The sequence below is a fragment of the Mustela lutreola genome, chromosome 3, assembly GCF_030435805.1.
Source record: "Mustela lutreola isolate mMusLut2 chromosome 3, mMusLut2.pri, whole genome shotgun sequence".
Taxonomy (NCBI): Eukaryota; Metazoa; Chordata; class Mammalia; order Carnivora; family Mustelidae; genus Mustela; species Mustela lutreola.
In genome coordinates, this window is record NC_081292.1 from 102813892 (window position 1) to 102827611 (window position 13720).

At 37.2% G+C, this 13720-nt stretch overlaps 1 protein-coding gene across 2 annotated transcripts in view; it reads right to left on the bottom strand.

The window, feature by feature from the left end:
* Positions 1–13720, bottom strand: part of CNTNAP5 (contactin associated protein family member 5) — an 842021-nt gene that overhangs the window by 142064 nt on the left and 686237 nt on the right. The window lies entirely within an intron of this gene.

A 13720-nucleotide genomic window follows, 5' to 3' on the forward strand; every position in this document is an offset into this window, starting at 1 on the left:
TGTTTATTTATTGTTCACATACAATCCAAACCAGTGTTTCTGACCACCTTCAAATAGTGATTCAGGGATGAGTATCCTCCCATATTAGGGATCCACCATCTTTGACATGTGGCTTTCAAGGTTGACATGGAAAGGGAAAGAGGATGAACAATTACCAATGAGACTGGAAGTGACACACACCTCATATCATTTATGTTCACATTCCAATGGCTAGGGCTTAATCAGATGGTCACCTCTGACCACAGGGGAGGCTGGGAAATGTGCATTAGCCATGTGCCTTGGAAAAGGAAGAAATGGTTTTGGTGATTAGTTCATGTTTCAATGGCATAGTGATTTAGATAATCCTTGTGAGTAACTCCCATGTTCATGATGATTTCTTGAAGAGAAATTTCCAAAAATTTCTCTAAGATTATTTCTTTTATGATTCCAGAGAATCATCTTAATATTTTATAAGTATTTTGAGCAGATGCCAATATCTTTTCAAGCACAGAATTCAAAGCAAATTCTAAGTAGTCAAAGTTGAATAAAGACAAACCTATATGTAATTCTAAGAAAGTATATTGCTCTAGGATTTTGTTTCTCTCTATTTTTTTTTTAATTTTTTTTTTTTATTTGACAGAGAGAAATCACAAGTAGATGGAGAGGCAGGCAGAGAGAGAGAGAGAGAGAGAAGCAGGCTCCCTGCTCAGCAGACAGCCCGATGTGGGACTCGATCCCAGGACCCTGAGATCATGACCTGAGCCGAAGGCAGCGTCTTAACCCACTGAGCCACCCAGGCGCCCCTCCATTTTTATTTTCAAGGTGAAAATGGTTGATTCTGAAGTCTGTCCATCAATGCTAACTGCTGTCTACCTTCTCCATTCTGGCACCCTGTCTGCATCAATTTGATGTCCTGTGTCAAAGAGCTGGAATATATAAATAGCATTCTAAGAATAAAAATATCTTCTAAGGAACAGAGAAAAAAATTTCATATTTAGTTTGATAATGCAAGGTACAATACTAAAAATACTTTTTTTTAATAGATACAAACTCAAATTCCTACAGGGGCCAGATGAATAACAAAAACAAGTGAAGCTAGCTTTGTTTTGGATAATAAATGAAACCTGACATATACCTTCATTGTCAGAGAGAGAGAGATAGGGAGAGAAAGAGAGAGAGAGAGGTTAGAAAACTGGTAGAAAAAATTCGTTTGGACTAAAGGAAACTGATACCCGTTAGTAACAAGTAATTATGCTTTTAAGGAACATCAAACAAGTGGATCAACCTGGTATATTAATGTAAAACTCAAATTTAAAATTTTGACAATGGATTTAAAATTCTGAAGAAACAAAAAAGAGTATGATGGGAGCCAAAACTGCACTGCTCAATAGAATGTAGGGACTGTATTCTGCTTATGCACAACCTAGGCATTTAGTCATTCTCTTAAGGTCACAGTGAGAATAAAATTGGATTTAATTCAGTTTGTGACAGGTATGTTTCAAACATTTCAAAGATTCAATGAGTAGAATATCCGAGAGGTGTGGTTGTTGGTGGTGGAATTTAGTGTACAAGATAATACACAGTGATACAAATTAGGGTAGTACCTACTAATAAGCAGGGAGTCTACAGCTGTACATTTTTTTGTGCACATTAACTTGTTTTCCTTTCTCGTTTGTTTGAACTTGCCTTCTTAAGGGCAAACACTTTATAGACTTTGTCTTCCTTTGGAATAATACACAAAATTCCCCCTAAGAGTACAGGGTACTCACATAGTTTGTAAGTGCAGAAAGGGTTATGTTGTAGTGAAAAAGCATTGCCTTTTGGACCAGACTTTATGGGTTGAATCCATGTAACTCAGTATATTAGTTTATAAAATGTTAGTGAGGTCATTAGAATGACCTCAGCTTCAGTTTCTCTATCTCTAAAATGGGGTAATAATATCAACTTGATATTGTATAAATCAAAGGAGATAATACATATAAAACTATTAACACACTAACACAAAATAGGTATTCAATGGATAGTTATGATATTCCCTGTTAAGTTTGAAATAAAAATGTGAAATACAAATAATTTTTAAAGGAAAAGTTAGAAAGAGAGCCTCACTGTTGGCAGGAATGAGCAGAGGCCGTCACAGATGCCAGTTAGAGATTCCAGCTTATGGAGGCTCCAAGGACAAGTCACAGACATGTGTGGTCCTCAGGAAATCCACATGAGCTAATGGAAAAACCCGTCAGAAGCAACGTGGTCTCCTCTTTCTTTATGTGCCTCTTGGGATTTTACCAGGTTCAGGATTTCAGGACAAAACAGGGGCCGCTGATTTCTTTAGTGAATCATTTGGGTAAAATATAGTGAAAAGTCATATGCTAACATTTTTTTTTTCATGAATCAATCAAATTTGGTTAACTGCGGCTCTGTAAGGTTCTTTTAGCAGAATCATTTGGGTCACTGAGCCTATTAAGAGAATTTTTTTTTCCTTATTCTATGTTTCTTTCTTTTAGTCACTTGAAAGTAAAAAAAATAAATAAATAAAAAATAAAATAAAATGAAACAAAACAAAACAAAAACACCTTATGCATAAGATAGGAATACCTACCAAATTATGCCAAAACTGAAGGTTCTAGCACCCTTTGAAGCCGCTATGTGAATCTGAATGGGTGAGTCTCAGGACCTTCTGCAGAGCCTTCCCTTGAGTGGGTGACATGATGTCCTCCACTTTCTGTGGCTGCAAGGTGTCCAGAAGCAAGTCTGCAAGTCTGAGGTACGGTATTGATGCTTGCCAGTAATTCTACCCTAACCTTGGTTAAAGCAATTATTTCCTCTGTGTCTTCCTTCTTAAGACTTCCTGATAAAAAGGACCTAGAGGATTAACTTAAAGGTTGGTTGTCACTTAATTGCCAAAAAAAGCAAATGCAAGCATCGACTGCGGTCACATAGACAAGTGCACACCAGGAGGTCATATCCATTCCTCTCTGCCCTATACTGACCAGACCATGTCTGGATTCTTGTTTTCCGTTCCCAGCATAAAAAATGTGAAGGGTAAAATGACGATTTTGCAAATATTTAAATATTTGGAAACTATAGTCCTTCTGTAAATATTCTAGAAACTTGAAACCATAGTGCTCTTCTCAAATAGGTGTGAGGAAAACAAAATCAGGCCTTGGTATGTGAATACAGCCAAAGGCCACCTAATGTTACTTTATTATTAAGAAATTACCATGACCCTCAAGATTTTATGAGTATAAAGTTAATTTAAAAAACGCTACCACAGATGAAGATTTTTGGAGGCATGATTTGATTAACCTGCTCTGGATATGAATGAAAGTAGCATTCAATAGGGCCACAAAAGTTCTTATCAGAGCTGTCTGCACTCTCCCTCTGTCTGCCTGGTCCTTGGAGATGGCTACCTACACTGGCTTTCTCCCGCCAATCTCACTAATGTCTTCCTAGTCTGCTTCTCCACATTAGACTCTCAGTTTCATACTCTATTGTTTAAATGTGACCATGATTCATACTCTATTGCTTAAAGCCTTGTTATGATAAGAGGTCTCTGTCTGTTCCAGGTGTCGTCCAAATCTCATGTTTAACACAGTAGACTGGAAAGTAAAATGCTTATTAAAACCACAGTTGTCTTTTACAGACAATTCTTTCTAAATAAATAAATAAATAAATAAATAAATAAAGAGAAAGAGAGAGAGAAAGAAAAAAATCATGCAGGGGTTAGAGGTATTCCTTGAGTTTAGGGTTGCTATTCTTAGATCCAACTTCTGGCTCTGCGGCTCAGCTGAATGTCTCCTATCACTGAATGTGAGCGTGGGAGCTGCTTCTTGCCTTTCCGTGGCCATGTGAGCATAAAAATAGTTTTTTACACATGATCTCATTTAATCCCAGAACATCCCTGTGACAATATTGTTATCAGCACCTGTCTTATGCAGGAGAGGAAATGGAATTTTATAGAAGTGACTAACCTTCCCAGAGTGCATCATTTACAAGTGGAAGGATCCGGATTTGAACAGCATGCCTTTGCTGTCACCATGGTGCTCCTCTGGTCTCCTGGTCTCACTCCTACAGAGAGTGGCTCTCTTGCATAGGGTTGCTGCTCCTTCCCACAGTCAGTCTATATCTTCTCCAGGTAGTGCTTGAATAACAGCTCTGCCCCTGAGTCCTTGAGCTGCCTTTGCAGGTCTTGGACTGACCATCCCCATTCCGTTCACACAGGCAAGATACAATTCAGTTGACTAGGTTTCAGTTTACTAATTTGCAATCATTTTCCAGCCCTGCATTCCCTGAGATTACATGTGGGTCACCTTGACAGGAGTTCTGGGAGCCCACAAACTCTTCAGTTACACATTTACAAGCACTCTCTTGGTTTATTTCTATTGTGGCCAGACCCATCCATTACATGGCGAGTTTCACGAGTGAATTTTCAGAGAGCAGCTCTGTTTTGGGAAGAGGGGCCTTCCTTTTTCTTTCTTCATTTCACCTAGAGTTTGACAGCTGAATAATACCTTTGATTGTTCTTTCTGCTATTTAATTCTATTTATTTTATGACATGGATGTATTTTTTCTTAGAAATCTGTTTAACTTCTATAAATCAACTTTGTCTCTTACCTTTTATTTAAGCTTCTTTAAAAATAGGGGAAATAATAAACATGATGACTAACAATTTTTTGAGAACCAAATTCATGGCACATCTGCTCAGCGCACAAATTACTGCTAACTCAGCCAGTACTTCCCAACTCTCCAAAGATATTCTTTTTCCTTTCTTTCTTTCTTCTTCTTCTTCTTTTTTTTTTTTTTTTTTTTTTTTTATATTTTTTTTTTTAATTTTTTATAAACATATATTTTTTATATACATATATTTTTATCCCCAGGTCTGTGAATCACCAGGTTTACACACTTCACAGCACTCACCAAATCACATACCCTCCCCAATGTCCATAATCCCACCCCCTTCTCCCCAACCCCCTCCCCCCGGCTTTTTTTTTTTTTAAATAAAATAGGAACTTGAAGCCCAGAGAGGCTAAATGATGTAGACTGTATAGTTAGTAATGACACATCCAGGATTTGATCATCTCATTACATAATAAAATGTTACTTAGAGATAAATTACATTTTACATCCAGAAAATAAGACGGTTGCCAGAAGCAGCAGCTACAATTGTGAGCATTCTAAGTGTAGTATGCATATTAGCTCATGATATTTTCTCTGAAAATCCATAAGGCAGATTTGCAAAGGCGATAGAACTATTTCCTCTCTTCCTCCTTCCCTCACCTCTTCCTCTTCTCTTCCTCCTTCTTATCCTTAATGAAGAAGAATCTACACTTTGAAAATAAAGTGCAGAAATGCTAGGATCTATCTGTAGTTAGCCAAGAGTATCCCCCAGACCTCAGAAGTCATGCCAGTAATGGCAGAAATGATACCTGGGATCCACCCAAGCTGTTTGCACTTGCCTAAGGGTTCCAGCAAGTTCTGAGAAGAAAGCGGTTATAACTGACGTCTTCCTGTGTGGCCCTGTTTTAATCCTAGTGAGTACTGCACATTCCTTCTCAGGTAGAGAGGATCATTTCCCCCACAGAGTCCGAGCATCCAGTTCTGAACTGATCCCTTTGTGGTCTATGTAATACCTTAAGTCCCTTCAGCAATTTGGCCACATCTAGCAAAACAGAAAAATGGATAATTTAACAATTTTAAGCTGGGGTTCTATGCAATAGAAATGATTTCCAAAGTGGAAAGGGTATAAATAAAGACTCAAAAATGTTCATTGAAACTTTTTTTTCTAATAGTGAAAAATCATTTACAAGGAAAATGTTTATCATAAAGGAATGGTAAAATAATTTGCAATACAATCATACTATGGATACTTTGCAGCCATTAAAATGGACAGTATGTACCTATTTTCATGCTTATTTAATGAGGCCACATAAAAGCTCTCCAAGACATATTTTTGTGAAAAAAGTAAGTTGCAGAATATTATGTTTAATATTATCTCACATTTAGGATGTGGCATATGCATAGGAAGATGTAAAAATGCCGTACATGCCCATCTATTATCTCTAGGTGTCAGATTTTACGTATGGGGTACAAGTAAAGATTCCAACCAGTCGTTAGGAAGGGGATTCTACTTTTTTACTTAAATATGTCTGAAATATTTGAATTTTTATAGTAAGGATATAATAGAATATATTTATTTTATTAAAATAAACTCTTAAAGTTAAAAAAAAAAGCAAGAGAAATATTCCTCTTATGTTTTGTTAAATATAGAAACCTAAATTGGGTGAATCAGAACTGAAAACTGTGAGCAAACATGCAGAATAGATAAAAGAGGTAAGCAGCTCATGTAATTTGGATCTGAGTAAGAGCTACTGTTAGGTGAGTAATGCCATACACTTAGTGATAAGTAGGCAAATTAAAATAGAAGCCAAAGACTCATTGCATTTTTAAGTATAATTATAATATGTTGTTACACAATAATAGTACAAATCAAAATGTTATATAAAATGTACTATGTAAATGGAAATTCTTAATCTTTTTTTATCATTGTGTTTAATTAGCTAACATATAGTACATCATTAGTTTTGATGTAGTGTTCCACAATTCATTAGTTGTGTATATTGCTCAGTGTTCATCATATGTGCCCTCCTAAATACTCATTACCTGGTTATAACATCCCTTTAGCCCCCTTTTTTCTGTAACCCTCAGTTTGTTTCTCAGAGTCCAGAGTCTCTCATGGTTTGTCTTCCACTCTGATTCCTTCCCATTCATTTTCCCCACCCTTCCCTTGTGTTCCTCTGCACTGCTCCTTTTGTTCCACATATGAGTCTTTAAAGGCAAGGGAAACAAAAGTAAAAATGAACTTTTGGGACTTCATCAAGATAAAAAGTTTCTGAACAGCAAAGGAAACAATCAACAAAACTAAGAGGCAATCCACAGAATGAGAAAAGATATTTGCAAATTACATTATAGGTAAAGGGCTAGTATGCAAGATCTATAAAGAACTTACCAAACTCAACACTCAAAAAAACAAAACACCCAGTCAAGAAATGGGCAGAAGATATAAACAAATACTTCTCTAAAGAAGACATACAGATGGCTAACAGACACATGAAAACCTGTTTATCATTAGAAAACTCTTATTAATCTTGATATTTACTTCAAGTTCTATTTCTGATATTCAAAACTTTGTAACTACCCAAGTAATTTGATTCCATAGACAATTTAGACATAGTATATTTGTAAAGCTTGACAGAGAACTAATGTGATAAAAATCTCTGTCTACATCTTTGTTTCTTATAAGTAGTAAAAGGAGCATTTTATAGTTATGTTTTGTTTTCTAGAACCCACAAGTCTTAAATTCCTTATATTGAGTATTTTCCCAATAGATGTTAGGATGGTGTCATCACTGAATTGAAACAAACAAATAATTTTAAAAGAAAATCCTAAATGTTATTTTTAGTAAAATATCAACCATTTCACTCCATCTAGAATTCTATAAAATAATGATGTAATATATTGGTTTTGAATAATCAACCTCTGATATAAGTTTTTCCCCATTTTTGTATTGTTTCTTTTTTTCTTGTTATGCAATACCTTCAATTATCTCCAGTATGATACACCATAAAACATTCTGTCTAAAAACAGTCCAGTGTCTAGTCATGGGATACTTAGTGTAAACAAGCCAAAACCAAGTTGCCCCAGGACATACATTTTAAGTGGAAATGTAACAAATGGAACAGCAGACTATAACTAGCAAGTGATGGAGATATTTGGCCAGGGAGAGAGTATCTGGAGAAAGGAAACACCATGTATTCATTATCTCATTCATTCTCTCAGCAGTTAGTACATGAAGGACCTGCCATGTGGCATGCATACTTCTCTCTAACACAAGGTTCAGGTCCTGATTCTATTGCTGGATGCATGTGGAAATTCACTGAAGAGTTAGAATCTAGATAAAACTTTCATAATTAAGGCCTGCTAGGAACAAAACACTTCCAAAACTTAACAGGGCTTGGAACTGCTCATAAGCAGATTCATGAATAATAAAATTCAACCAGCAGAGGTTATAACTAACTAACTCATTCACTAACTAACTAACTAAATAAATAAATAAAAATGCAGATCCTTAGTATGTTCTGAAGTGATCCTTTCCTTTGTTTCAGGATTGAGGATTCCCGCCCCATCTTAGGACACTAACAAGGATGAAGCACTCTCACTGCAGCAAGCCTGGGAACCTCAGGAATCGAAGTCTGAAGAAAGATCTAAGAAATCAAAGAACAGCCTATGTGAGCAAACTCTAAACCCATTGGATGTATCCAGCATCTTCCTCCTAAGGGCAACTGTCTCAATAAATCTCATGTGAATGGCATGAAGGATCTTCATGAAGGTCAGGGATAAGACATGTATTTACCAAAGAGAAAAGTTGAAGGCAAGTGTATAAAATGATAGCCTTGGGGAGGGGTCATATGTGTGTCTCAGTTAGTGAAGTGTCTGACTCTTGATTTCGGCTCAGGTCATGATCTCAGGGTTGTGTAATTGAGCACTACATCTCATCGGGGCATGCTCTGTGGGGAGTCTGCTTGAGATTCTCTCCCTTTGCCCTTCCCCCTGCTTGTGCTCTCACTCTCAAAATAAATAATAAATAAATCTTGGGGGAAAAAAAGATAAATTTTGGAGCAGAGGGGCCATTTCCAACTATGCTTTGATAGTCAGAAGGAAAATGAATGCGCAGTGGGAAGTTGAGGCTAAACTTTGGGTAAATGTTTCTTGAGTGGTTATAAAAGATGGGTAAGAGCTAACAATGAAATAAAGATCAGTTAATCCTGGAATGACCATAGCCTGACCTACGAAAAGTAAAAATATGTCTAATAGAAGTCATTCAATTGTTCATTCATGGATGTGACACCATTTATTAAATAATTTCTCTGTGGTAGAGAGGCAGAATCAATGGCTAAAGAGTAGTTTGAAGCTTCAGGATTCCATATCCAAAAAAAAAAAAAAAACTAAAAATAGCCTACATTTTTTTTTTAAGAAACAGAATAATAGCTTCCCTTTTTTGGATGACCAGATGACCAGAATTTAAAGCTTACATCATTTTCTCTTCCAGTCTTATACCATATTACTTTATATAAGGGTGTATTAAGGAACAAGCGGCAAAGAACAAAGTTACTGAAAATCAAATAAAAATATCTTCACTTCCTTATGACTAAATTTTAAAAGATGTTCACTGTTAAGCAATAGAGCTTTGTCTCAGTTCTGCTTGGTTGTCTGGCTGAAAGAAGTCCTCATTAGGACCAGAGGCCACCACAAAGAGGCGCACTTCGAAAGATCTCCCAGCCTCCTCCAACTTGCTGCCAGAACCAGCCTTTGGATCTGTCTACATAGATGAGTTTCCCACCCTACAGAACCCCATATCCTATACTGTCTGTCTCTAGCCTAGAGCTATCCCCAGTGTCCTTTGCTATTCTCCAGTCTATCAGTCTGAAGTAATGGGGTCAGAAAACACCCAACTGGCAGGATTTCTATATGTTGAACCATCAGATTGAAGACAAGTTCCTTTGCAAACAATCATTGACTGTAAAACTGTTACTCATTTCAAGTTTTCTCATTTTATTTCCTTTTTCTTACTGTTCAATTCTTTGGCTGGATCCGAACCCTCTGGAGATGTCAGCTCAGTAGTATACTTGATTTCCAATGCCTACCTGACACTTCCTTTACTCTTAAGAAGTCACACTTTTTGTGTTCATCAAGTTCTTCTTTCCCCTCCATCCACCTCCATCTTCTGAGCTGACTCACTTTCCCTCTCACCCACCCCATAATCATTTTCCTCATTTACTTGGTCTTATTAAAATCTATAGCACAAATTTATTCAGTTACAGAGGTTGATTAAAACAGAATAAACTATTGTCAATTGCCAGAGGCTGAGAGGATGGCTAAGCTTCTCCTGAGCAGCCTGATTCAGCACAAAGAAACCCAGAGGCTACCATGATGTGATTGTAGAAGCCCTGGGAGAGGTCTCTCTGGCATCCTCACCCACTGTCATAACTCAGAATCTCAACTCGGTGGCTCCTTCCATGGAGTCACCAAGAACATCCTGGGATTCAGCAGAATCCTACTCTGCCCCCTTAGTCACATGGCCTTAACTAAGCCACCTACCATGCCAGATCCTCAGTTTCCTTTTCTGGGGAAAAGAGACGATAAGCCCTATCTCAAGGGTGGTGGGATGATGCTATGAGGTGTAGTATATAAAATGCCAAGAACACTTTGGTATATGATAGGTGATATTTTTTAGCGACAATACTACCTAGGAGTTGTAATATATCAAACTACTATCTGATAGATGCTCTACTAGCCCAAATCAGTTTTCTGATCAATTTTACCAAGAGCATATGGTTTCACTTATTTGTAGAACATAAGGAATAGCATGGGGGACATAAGGAGAAGGAAGGGGGAAATGAAGGAGGGGAAATCAGAGGGGGAGAAGAACCATGAGAGACTGTGGACTCTAAGAAACAAACTGAGGGTTTTTGGGGGGGGTGTTAGGTGAGCCTGATGGTAGGTATTAAGGAGGGCACATATTTTATGGCGCATTGGGTGTTATACGCAAACAATGAATCTTGGGACACTACATCAGAAACTAATGATTACTATATGGTGACTATCATAACATAATAATAACAAAAAATTATCAAGAGCAGAAACTTGAGGGAATTTTACAAGGTAAATATATTTGAGTTTTCTGAGGAGCACATAGAAATAGCAGAGATATTAGCAGCTATTAGCATGCTCGACTGAAACACAAACTTGAAATGTGTGGAATGCCCGCTTGACCACGTGCAAGCTTAGGAGAGTGTGCTTGGGAGAATAAAAGAGGAAAAAGACTATTTCACAACTGTGTAAGCTTCTGTACTTTCCCCTTCTACAGTAAATAATAGACCTAAATAGATAGGTAATGAATGCATTTCCACAAGACTCTGCCAGGTGTCCTGGTGCAAAGGATATTCTGTGTTCACAGTCTTGTCACAGACAAAGGGATTTCACTATTAGTTCACATACAAGGAGCTTCTTGATCTGGATTTGGTCTTCTTTCCTGTCTTCCTCTCCTGTAAATTCCCCACCTGACGATGGGGCAATAATCACAACAGATTGTTCTGGGGAAGTAGCGATTTCTATATTTCACATTTTCCTGTCTGAGCATGTGGAGGTTCCGCCCTACTATACTACACTAAATGGAAGTTCCGCCTAACTATACTACACTAACTTCAGCTAGCTTTCTCTGGTTCTTTGAAACCTAACTGCCACATCCCAGTCTATATCCACCATAGTTCTGGGCATATCTACACTTATCTTTATTACCAAATTCATTACACAGTACATTTATTGCTAACTAATTCTTTTCCTTCTCACTGTTCTGTGAGTTCCGCAAAGGCAGAAATTGTAATGCCCTTGACCTTCTCTGCACCAAAGACTGCTTGACTGGCAAAGACCATGCATGCAGTAAGCCAATGATATATGAGTAAATATCAGATGGAATGGTAAGTACAGTTGATTCTATAACAAAGTATTTTTCAGATTCATGTATACCAACTTGTGACTGTCCTGATACAAATGAGTGCAATCCAGAAGAGTTAAATCTCAGCTTCTGCTCCTTCATAAGAATGACACAAGGAACTCCCTGACCTCATCTGACTTTTGCCCTGAGATGTTCAACATGTTATTCGAGTCACAGTGAAGTAGGAATCTTTACAAAAGGAAGTTCAGATCATCTCTCTTGATCCTAGTTATGTGGATTGTTGAACAACATTTATATCTAAAATTAAATGTTGCTACCCCTAATAGAGGTCACTTGCCACAGAAAGTAGAAAATAATAGAGCTTTTCCCCGACTGTAAAGGAACTAGAAAGGGTTATGAAATATGCAATGACCTCTATGTTGATAGAGGTATGATGGCACCAGAGTTGACAGAAAGGACATTTTGAAACACTCCTCTGAGTACAGCCTAGATGACAAAGTTAAGTCAACATATAAAGGGGTCAGAGTAAGTAAGATAGTGAGTAGTTAGTTCAATGGAAGAAGAGGCTGGATTCTGAGTAAAAGAGATGGCCAGTGGGAAGTCTCAGAAGAGACATTGTGGAAGTTCATCAGAGTGGTGGCTTATTTTCCACTTTTAAGTATTGTGATATCATTTTCCTTCACTGCCCCTAATTGCCCAATAAATTAAGGCTAGCCCTGGCTGGTTGTTCCCTAGCAAAGAAACGCACTGAGGCAGTGTTCAGTATGGAAAGGGCCACACCATAGTAAATAAAACAGTGAGCAAAAATCAAGAATTCAGCCAAAAGGGAATGAAGATAATCAGGAGAAACACTTCCCCTTCCCTTTATATTCTACTGCCCCATATCAACTTCCCTGATTATACTTAATGAAATAAAGTTGTTTCCATTCAGGTCTATACGTAGATACATTTCTGATATCAAGCATAGAGAAGGGGATTTAATGAATTCACAAAATGAGCTAATCTAAGCTACTGGTTGCAGATCATTTTGAATATGTTTTCTCAGCAACAAAATCATTTAACTTCCCCACACACATCTCTCAAGCTTGCCGGAGACATTTTGTGATCACCCTTCCTCCTTAAAATTTTTCTAAATTCACGTATTTAGCTAACTGCCACTGAGTTTCTACTGTAAAAGGAATAGATCTTGAGGAATATAACATTAAAAAAGACATGGTCTCCATTCAAAATATGAGTTATATTTGCACTCCTCCATGATGTTTTGAGAGAAGGCTCTGCAGGGTAAAGTGGGGGTCCGAGGAATGGAGAAGCCCAAACTAAGTCTAGTTGACTTTGTTTGATTTTACTCATAGTAAGATTTTCAGGTTAGAAGAAAGCATCCAGGTATCTTGTCTCAGGGCCCTAGAAGCCCTATAGCATTCTGAAGAGGTGGCCCATTTAGCAGAACCTAGGGGAGGCAAGTGTTTGCTCTTTTCTGATTGAACTGAGAGTTTGACTCTACCTTAAACTTCATCAAACAGTCCCTGCTCTTATCAATTTAAACAGTGAAGAAGAAGTAGTTAAAAGGAAATCAGGTGGGTTGAGAGCAACTTGACATAGGAATTTTTCATTATAATTGAGCAGAATTTTATGAAGCAAGCAAAATTACAAAACCAAAACTAAAGAATGCCTTAAATTTAGTGAAAACAAAAGCAGGTTTAGAAATGTTCTATGCCTATTTTCATAATACAGTAAAAAAAACAAACAAACAAAAAAAACAGGCAGTTCACCTCGAGGACAAATGCAAAGTAGATGTTATGGATTTGAGAACCAAAAACTAAGCTTCATTTTACAAAAGCAACATGATATGGGAGAACAAGAATGACCTGGTCCCTGCCGTTACTGAGTTAAAATTCTGGATCTGTCACTTAATACATGTGTACAACCTTGGGAAAATTATTTAACTTCTCTATAAACTGTATTTCTCAATCTTAAGATGCAAAGGTGGGAAAATTATACGGACTTAATAAGGGTTTTTTGTGATTAAGTAGATGCTCAATAAATATATATTTCTTTGCTATATTTCTATTCTATGATAAGGTAGGCTGGCTACTGACACATCATTGGGAAAATATGGTCTGTATAATTGCACATCCTTATCTCCCACACTCTATCCCAGAACATATAGTCCACACATTATAGAAACATTGGATAAGTCACAAAGCTTAGTATTACATTTCATTCTGTTGTACA